The sequence below is a fragment of the Pelodiscus sinensis genome, chromosome 10 (assembly GCF_049634645.1).
Source record: "Pelodiscus sinensis isolate JC-2024 chromosome 10, ASM4963464v1, whole genome shotgun sequence".
NCBI lineage: Eukaryota > Metazoa > Chordata > Testudines > Trionychidae > Pelodiscus > Pelodiscus sinensis.
Genome location: NC_134720.1, coordinates 35,449,935 through 35,455,934, shown reverse-complemented (window position 1 = coordinate 35,455,934; position 6,000 = coordinate 35,449,935).

Genomic DNA, 6,000 nt, shown 5'->3' with positions numbered 1-6,000 from the left:
GGTAGAAAGCGCATTTGGCCGGCTGAAGGGAAGGTTTAGGTGTCTGCTAACTCACCTTGACATGGGGGAACACAATATCCCAGAGGTGGTGGCAGCATGTTGTATCCTCCACAACCTGGTGGAGAGCAAAGGGGAGGCCTTCCTCCCAGGTTGGGGGCCAATGGCTGAAGTGGAGGCAAGGCGGTTTGTGCAGCCTTGGACAGCTGCCATTCGCCAAGCCCATCAGGTGGGGGTTTGCATCCGGGAGGCTCTGCGTGAGCACTTCTCAGCTGGAGCCCAATGACTCCCCAAGGTATCCCCAATGGGGTCTGTGGCCCTGGGCCCCCCATCCCAAAACCTTCCCTCCCATAATCCATCCCTGCATCAGCCTCCAAGCAGTTAAGACACACACATCATGTTAAATATGAAAAATATAATGTTTATTAACAAGTAAAATTAGAATTAGGAACTGTTATAAAACATAATATTGTTCAACCACTGTTAAAAATAAACTTTTTTGGAACTATTAACCTGTGTTTATAACTGTGGTAGGAGGGGGGATTTCAACCTGGAGGGAGGGCAGACAACTTAAGGGTAATGGCAGTATCACCTGGGCCACAAGGCTTTGCCACCTCTTGTCCGTGGACCCTGCCATCCTCGGGCTCGAGTTGGGGCTGAAGATGACTCTGCTATAGCGGGGGGAGGGGTGAGGCAGGGCTGGGGGAGTGACAGGGGCTGAGGGAGAGGAAGACGGGTCAGAGGGGGCTGGAGCTGGATGGGCAGGAGGAGTCCCCAGGGGGAGAGGACCTGGCACACCCAGGGCCTCCTGGACCGTGGCACACATTGCGCTCCACTGTGGGAGGAAGTCCTCAAGCAGGCGAGTATACCAGCGAGCCTCCTCCCTGGCTCTTTCGACCATGGTCTCCTGCATTTTGGCCATGGTCCCCTTAATGTTCTCCATCATCTTCACATGCCTCCACAAGAAGTCATTATAGGCCTTCCTATGGGCGCTGTGGGACCAGGTGGGTGGTGGCACAGGTGTCACTCAGCGGTCAGCAGCAGCAGGTCCAGCTGTGGAGGAGAAGATGGAGAACCGATCAGTGTTAGCAATTCACACACAAGTCCTTACAACAAGGGATGGGAATGTTGTTACTGGTAAGCCACGTCTGGCCCTGCCAGCTGCCTTGGCTGCACGGGGGCCCCATTGTGGCTAGGACAATGTCCACTTCCACCCCCTACATCCTTCCCCCCTCCACCGTGGCTATCCAGGCCAGATCGGTGTGCAGCCACAGTAGGACAGGGGCCTGCAGCACCTTGGGTCTCCCATGGCCCCCACCCACATACCCACCACCTGCCCACCTGCTTGCACATGCACAGAGAGATGCAAGCTGTCCAGGAGGGCCAAGACGTGAACATTGCTCTGCATCCTCTCTGCTCCCACCTCCCCTGTTCTGTATCTGTGACCCTGACTGCACTCACCTGATGTTCCTTCACCAGCATCGGAGGATGCCAGCAAGGCTTCCTGGGTCTCCGAGACAGGCTGCAGAGTCAGGGTCAGGGTGTCCCCCGTCTGCTCCTCCTCCTCTTCCTCCACATCTTCCCTGGGGATCTCCTGCCGGCTCTGCTGCACTGGTGTGTGCAACCCTGTCTGCACGAGCACCGGTGCAGACATAGGTTCCTGGCCTCCCAGGATGTGGTCCAGTTCATTATAATAGGCGTAGTGTGCTGGGGCTGTACCTGATGCTGAGCTCTGCTCTGGGGCCTTCACGTATCCCTGCCGAAGCTCTTTGACTTTCACTCAAACTTGTTACAGTGTCCTTGGGTGGTGCCCTTTATTGGCCAGCCCCATAGCCATGCGGCCGTAGATGTTGGTATTACTGCGCCGAATGTGCAGGGCCTGGACTGCTTCCTCCTCCCCCCACAGTTCGAGCAGTGTCAGGACCTCTGGCCCTGACCAGGCTGAAGCTCTCATTTTCTCGGCTGTGGGCACAAGGGCTGGCTCCCTCGAAGGTCCTTGGGGGCCTCATGGCTCCGGAGCTGCACACATAGCCATGTGCAGGTGAAGCAGGGAGAGCTGTGTGCTGACAGGATTCGTCTGTGGCCAGCTTCCTGTCACAATGCCTGCCAGGGATGTCTGTGCCTTTAAAACATGAACAGGAAGAGGTTTTTCCTGAAGAAGGACTGTCCAGCGGGGGGTTTCTTGGAGGTATTTTTCTGTTGACAAAAGAAACCCCCGCATCCAGACTGCCCTTTTCGTTGACAGAACTCTGTCAACAAAGGCATTATGCCTCATAAAATGAGGTTTACCTGCGTCGACAAAACTGCTGAGTTCTGTCAACGTTATGTCGACAGAACTCAGTGGTAGTATAGACACAGGTATAGTTTTGTCAACAAAAGTCCATTTTTGTCGACAAAACCCTGTAGTCTAGAAACACCCTGTGTTGCAGCTGTTACTGAAGGGCAGTGAGAGAAAAATCAGAGGGATAATGTATGGCTGACAGAGGACTGGAGGATTGAAGTCTGATATTTGTAAGTCCCAGGTTTACACAGCTTTTCATATATTACCATAAACTGGAGGGTACTATGGAGGTAAAATATACCAGCTCTGTAATTCTAAGAGAAGTCTTGTGAGATAATGGCATAAACCAATCCTAACATTAACTCTGGTTCAGTCTGAAATGCACACGCCTGTCACATATTATTATAATATTAGTGATAGAAGACCTACCTTTTGAACAAAAGAATAGTTTAAAAGATCAGCTTATCTCTTTTTAAAGAACCATATTTCCAGGCGTCAACCTCATTCAGATGAACTTGTTTCTAATATTCATCCCAAATAGTCCTTTGCTTAATGTTGTGGTCATTTCAAATGGAGTAAATTATAACAAGGTGGTCCCATGGCACATTAAAGAGTTACAGTTTTTTGATGGCATAAGCTTTCGTGAGCTGCAACTCACTTCATAAGATGCACGAAGGGAAAGAAAAGGAAATAGACAGCAGGAATACTGAGATGGGAGTGGTACATTAGAGCTAATGCTATCAGGATGGATTAAATTGTGGCCCCCTGCCATGAGCCTAGTTCTGTCCATATTTATGTGAGTATACATTGTGACATTACTGCATGTTGAACTGGTATTAATTGAGGTCAGAGAATGTATGTGGTCATGAGAACCAAAGAACATACTCCTTCATTTCTGTAACTATGGAATAAACTTAAATGCACAGCTTTATTCATTTATTTTATAGGATCACCATTATTATGGTATCTGAACACTGCACAATCCTTAATGTATTTATTCTCACAATGCCACTATGAGATATTATCCCAATAATTGCTATTATCCCAATTTTACAGAAGAGAATTTGAGATACAGAGACACCGAGTGCATTGTCCTATGTCGCACAGAAATATTGTGATAAGGAATTCCACCATCTTCACTACATGGGTAGCCGATCTCATCCTACCAAGCCATCTGTGCCCCAGAATTATTTTTAACTTTGAGAATGTATATATTTTGAAACTGATATTGTGAAAAGAAAGAACAAACCTATCAAGCTCTTTACCCCAGAAATTACAATAGCACAACATTGTGATATAAAAGGATATTTTTTCTTCAACTATATTGAAGAGGTTTATAAAAAGGTTTGCCATCTTTCAACAACCTCTAATAAGTTAATACATATTTTTCTTTCCAACTATCTTTACAACTGAGCATCAAAAGTGAGTTCAACAGAGAGAGATCAAAAAATAGCACTTAATAGTTTTCAAATTCTCTGAATGTTTCAAAAATAATTTTCTTTTAGCTATATGTTTCATAGAAAAGTTATTTTGGTGTGTGAGTGGTGAGATGACTATGCAATAGGATACAATGTTGTCATCCAAAAACCCCACAGTGCTACTCACCATCATGTATTTATATGTCCATTACTGATTAAAAGTGCCTTTTGAATTCTCCTAATCATGGGGTTATGCTTATCTGATATAATCTTGTACCAAATGTACACAAGCTGTACATAAAAAACACTTTGAAACTAAAACTGCAGTTTCCCTGCTTTTAGAATACAGCATGTTTTGTTTTTTTGTCCTTTGTTGGCATCAAATGGACTGATACTTCCTACTGAAAGACTGCAGCAAAGTCAGATTTCAAGCGGCAAATCAAAACATAAAATATGGCTAATCAGCAATATGGGTTGTTTGAAAACAGCATGAGTAACTGGTTGGCTAAGCTTCAAAACAATTAAGCCATTCCAAAATTTTAATTAATTCATATTAGGGTATACAGGTTTTGATAAAGTTATGGCTCAAATGTGGTTATAAAATAGCAATCTTTGAGGTTGCTTGAGCAATAACCAGTTTTTTTCAAGATGGCCAGATATATATTTTTTATTATTGCTCCTTATGATATTAAGGAAATGGTTTTAAAGGCAGTGGGACATGAAGGAAACATCACAGTATCTGATGCTCTCTTAACACAGAAATACTTTTGTAAATATACATTTAACTGCAATTTAGTAGCGAGTATCTTAAGGAAAAGGGAATGGCCTGGGATGGGTGACCCCAGTACAGTATAATAAACATGGGGTAAAGTTTGTTAAAATATATTTTTAAAAGTTTGACCATTATCCAGGCCTGCTGACAGGAAGGAGGAGGCAAAGAGGGCAACTGTCCTGGGGACCAGTGATGCTAATGGGCCTGTGGCACAAGGCTGCCACCACCACTACTGTGGCAGAGGTGGTGCCCAGAGCCCTGCCTGGACCCTTTAAATTGCTGCTGGAGCGCCACATTTGTTGACTGGTATGATTTTATGGAGAGTGATGATATGATCTCTTATTTCTTGTAATTTTTCTTTTTCTTTCCCACACATGCAGAAAAACCCATGAAGGTGTTGCTGTAGAATAGGTTCTCTACATTTTATGACCTCTGAGGGGATGCAATTTTTTCCAGGGGCCTTTCTATTGGGGAAGCCATTTTTGCAAGGCTGAGCTCTTCAGCAGTTGGCTCATCATCAAGTTGTCTTGTAACACGCAGGCTCTCAATGGTATTGAAGGCTGTGTGTAACAGTATGTATCCATTATTAAACTGTCTGTCTTCTTCATCAATACATCCCAAAGTTTATATCAAGAATTTCTTATATACCACATAGTTCCAAGAGTTCCTTATATTGTTTATTACTTTCTTCAACATTGTCAACCTTAAATTAAAAAAAAAATATTTGCACTCAAACTACTGCCTCCAGTGAAAACAATTCACACTTCATCACCACTAAAACCCCCCCAAACATCTGCGTTCATGCTAACCTAGCATCTTCCTTTAGTTATCAACACATAATTCTTCTCTTTTATCTTGAACCAAGAAATGGGCAAATAGTAATGCAACAGCTGGAAAAACTGTAATGTAAAGAAAATATTCTAAGGTTTAACAAGGGATTAGAAAACTACTGTGGTAAGCAGAAGGGAATGATAAAATGATGCACATAGCAAGTTATTTGGTTTTCAGCAGGAATGAACTTGACTGTAACATCAGCAGAAGGAAATGGAAGTGCTACACTGCTGGCAGGAGTACAGCAACCCTGTGGAGAGTCTGTCTACAGACAATATAGCAATAACCACAGAAACGGAATCAGAATCTGGACGCCTATTGCACCGAAGCAACTAATCAATGGGAAATATAAAGTTTAAAATCTTAAAGCTTACAGGTAAAATAGGAGGATGAAATACTGTGGATGCAGGCAAATATTTGTGAGATTTTATGGACAGACCAGTTAAATGTATGTGGTAAATATATATGTCAGTTTTGAGAAAATCAAAGTATTAAAAAACATGAACAAACCACAAAGGTATGAAAAGTTAAAGTTGTTTATGAAAAAAACCCCAAAGGATTGTGGTTACACACAGAAAAGTGCCTCAAGTGCCTCAGGGTATACATAATTTGATATGGCAGTTCATCTTCACACGACACAGAAACTCTTCTCCATAATAGTGCTCATATGCTAGACTTTATAGGGTGAAGACATTTCCTTA